Source organism: Meriones unguiculatus (genome assembly GCF_030254825.1).
Source record: "Meriones unguiculatus strain TT.TT164.6M chromosome Y unlocalized genomic scaffold, Bangor_MerUng_6.1 ChrY_unordered_Scaffold_25, whole genome shotgun sequence".
Taxonomy (NCBI): Eukaryota; Metazoa; Chordata; class Mammalia; order Rodentia; family Muridae; genus Meriones; species Meriones unguiculatus.
This window is the reverse complement of record NW_026843710.1, coordinates 14,918,069-14,922,014: the sequence shown is the minus strand read 5'-3', so window position 1 is coordinate 14,922,014 and position 3,946 is coordinate 14,918,069. Positions and strand designations below refer to the sequence as shown.

The following is a 3,946-nucleotide window of genomic DNA, read 5'->3' as shown; positions in this document are numbered from 1 at the left end:
CTATTTTCTTATGGGATATAGGACTTTTTAAGTGATTTATCTGGCCTTGATTTAGCTTGATTTGGTAAGTGGAATCAATTAAGAAAATTTTCCATTTTCAAATTTGGTGGCATACAGACTTTTGAAATAAGTCCTAATGATTGTTTGGATTAACTCATTGTCTGTAGTTATATCCCCTTTTCATTTCTGATTTTGTTTATTTGGGTGGTGTCTCTATGCCTTTTAGTTAGTTTGGCTAAGAGTTTGTTAATCTTGTTGATTTTCTTAAGAACCAGCTCCTGGTTTCATTGATTCTTTGAATTGTTTTAGATGTTTCCAATTGATTAATTTCAGCCTTGAGTTTGATTATTTCCAGGTTTCTAATGCTTTTTAGTGAGTCTGCTTCTGTTGTTTCCCTAGGGTTTTAGTTGAGCCATTAACTTGCTTGAATGAACTGTCTCGAATTTCTTCTTGAAGGCACTTAGTGCTATGAACTTTCCTCTTAGCACTGCTTTCATTGGGTCCCACAATTTTGGGTATATTGTGCATTCATTGAATTTTATGAAGACTGTAATTTCTTTATTTCTTTCCTGACCCAGGTGTCATTTAGTAGCAAGTTGTTCAGTATCCATGCATGTGTAGGCTTTTTGCTATTTCTATTGATGTTGAGGTCCAGCTTTATTACATGGTGATCAGACAGAATACAAGGGATTATTTCAATCTTCTTGTGTCTGTTGAGGCAATCACTTTGTGACCAACCATGTGATCTGTTTTGAAGAAGTTTCCATGAGGTGCTGAGAAGAAGGTAAATTCTTCTGTGTTTGTGTGTAAGGTTTTGTAAATGCCTGTTACATCCATTTGATTCATGACCTTTGTAAGAGGCATGGTTTCTTTGTTTAATTTCTGTTTTTTGATGACCTGTCCTTCGTTGAGAGTAGGGTGTTGAAGTCTCCCACTATTAATGTGTGGGGATCTATGTGTGGTTTAAATTTTATCAGTGTTTCTTTTACATATGTGGGTGCCCTTGTATTTGGGGCATAGATGTTTAGGAATGTAATGTCTTCCTGGAGAAATTTTCCCTTGATTACTATGGAGTGTCCTTGCCCATCTCTTTTAATTAATTTTGGTTGAAACTCTATTTTAACAGAAATTAGAATAGCTACTCATGCTTGCTTCTTGGGGCTATTTGTTTGGAAAGCCATCTTCCAGCCCTTTACCCTCAAGTAATATCTATCTTTGTGACTTAGGTGTGTTTCTTTTATGCAACAGAATCCTGGGTCTTCTTTAGGCATCCTTCTGTTAGTCTATGTTTTTATAGGAGAATTGATTACATTGATATTGAGAAAGATTAATGACCAGTGGCTGTAAGATCCTTTGATTTTGATGTTGGCTGTGGTCATAAGTTTGTGTGCTTGGTTGCTTTTTGTTTTCCTGTAGTGAGGTAAATTATGTTCTGTGTTTTCTTAAAGTAGCTAGTTTTCTTGAGTTGTATTTTTTGTTTTAGTGTCTTTTGTAACATTGGTTTTTATGTAGGAATTTTTGAAATTTGTTTTTGTGATTGAATACCTTATTTACTGCCTCTATGAGACCTGAGAGTTTTGCTGGGTATAGAAGCCTGAGCTAACATTGGTGTTTTGTTAGGGTCTGCATGGTATCCATCCTGGCCCTTCAGGCTTTCATAGTCTCTGTTAAGGTATCAGGTGTGATTATGATGGGTTTTTCATTATATGTTACTTGGCCTTTTCCCCTTGCAGCTTTAAGTATTTTTCTTTGTTCTGTATACTTATTGTTTTGATTAATATGTGGCAGAAAGATTTAATTTTCTGGACTAATTTATTGGGTGTTCTGTAGATCTTTTGTATTCTTATTGGCCTCTCCTTTAAGTTGAAGAAATTTTCATTAATGATTGTGTTGAAAATATTTTCTGGACCTTGGAGGAGGGAATCATCATTTTCCTCTATTCCTATTATTCTTAGTTTTTGTCTTTTTATGCTGTCTTGAATTTCTTTGATGGTCTTTGTCAGGAATTTTTTAGATTTAACATTTTCTTTGAAAGATACTTCAAATTCTTCCATTGTATCTTCCACACCTGAGAGTCTTTCTTCCATCTCTTATAGTTTCTTAGTTATGCTTACTTCTACAGTCCCTGTTTACCTCTCTAAGTTCTTCTTCTCTGTATTTCTTCTATTTTTGTTTTCATTATTTTCTAAAAAAATATGGAATGCTTCATGTATTTGCATGTCATCCTTGTGTAAGGGCCATGCTAATATTCTGTATATCATTCCAATTTCATCATATGTGCTGCCAAAGCAAGCACCACATAATTCTTTCAAGTGATCAAGTGGTCATTAATAAAGTCATGGGTCCTTGAATTGTGAGTTTCACATTATCACAGATCACATTATTATTTTTAAATGCACTGATGTATCCTCAGTCAGTAAATTATTTCCACTAAAAATGCTCCCTTACCAAGACAAATCCTGTAACAAAAAGCATTTAATTGGGACATTGCTTATATTTTTACAGAGACCACCCATGATGTCATGTCAGAAGCAGTCATCTTGTTGTAGTCTTTCACCAAAACTGAGTGATTTTCATACTGAACCACAAGTGGCAGGCAGAAAGAGGAAGACTGAAAGAGACAGAGACAGGGAGCTAGAGAGACAGATTCAGAAGCAGAGATAGGTAGACCAACAGAAACAAAGATAGAAAGAGACAGAGACCGAGAGACAGATACTCCATTCTGTCTGGTCACTTTCATTGGCATATCAACCTCAAAAGACACCCTCCTATAATATAATTTCAAAGAGAATTAAATTCAATATACATTAAATTTTCATTTCCTATGTGACATTGCCACAGAGGTCAACAAGAGTAAAGTTGTGGGATCCAGATAAAGGAATGAGATAAAATCATGTTGGTTTTCACAAGAAAAAGTCACATGTGCACAGAATCAGAGATATTGGCCATATAGATACTCATCTGTATGAAAACCTCAAGATTTTCTCAGGTGCTCTTTTGTTGAGAGGAAGAATGCTGTCATGCAAAAGACAGTGAGAATTTCAGGGGCTAGTAATTAAAAAGGGCAAAGAGGAGAGTCTGCTTGAGAAAAAGGGTAAGTAGACCTACATGTTTCAATATAGGCAGCTGAAACCACAACACCCAGAGATGACAGTTACTATTTCCAAGAGTCTTATTTTAATAGAGGTAAAAAAGAGTAAAGGTGTGGGTCCTAGATAAAGGGATGAGATAAAGGCTTGTTGGGTTTCCCAAGAAAGAGTCAATTTTGAACAGTATCAGAAGTACTGGACATTGAGGAATGTTTGTTGACCCATCTCCATGGAAACCTTAAGATTCTCTAAGGTGCTAATTGGCTGAGAGGGGGAGTTATAACATGCAAAATATGAAAGCCAGTAAAACTTTCAGGAGCCAGTATTAAAAGGGCCAAGTGGACAGCCTGCTCGTGAAAAAGCGTTCTCAGCCCTACAGGCCTCAATCTGGGTAGCTGAATGCACAAATCACAGAGATGACAGTTCCAAGACTATTAGTGCCCAAGACTGTTAGGAAAAGTGTCACATATTTCTTTCAAGTTGTCATTAAGAAAGTCACTTGACTTTCACATTATCACAGATTCCATTATTATTTGTTAAATGCACAGATATGTCCTCAGTCAATGCATTACTTATGGTTAATATGCTCCTTGACCAAGGCAACTCTTTGAACAAAATGTATTAAATAGGGACTTTGCTTACATTTTTATAGAGACTATCCAGGATGTCATGTCATCAAGCAGTCATCTTGTACACCTTCAGCAGAGAGCTTTTCAAACTGAACCATAAGTGATAGGCAGAGAGAGGAAGATTGAGAGAGAAAGACCTAGAAAGACATATTCAGAAATAGAGAGACTGAGACAAACAGAAAAAAAGATATAAAGAGACAGAGACCAAGAGACAGACTCCATTTTGTC

General features: G+C 36.0%; 1 non-coding gene across 1 annotated transcript; it reads right to left on the bottom strand.

Annotated features, from left to right (window-relative positions):
- Window positions 1-2,189: 2,189 nt before the first annotated feature.
- On the bottom strand, window positions 2,190-2,296 carry LOC132651816 (U6 spliceosomal RNA). The gene has a single exon (XR_009589376.1). It is a non-coding gene; the product is annotated as a U6 spliceosomal RNA (small nuclear RNA).
- Window positions 2,297-3,946: the final 1,650 nt, after the last annotated feature.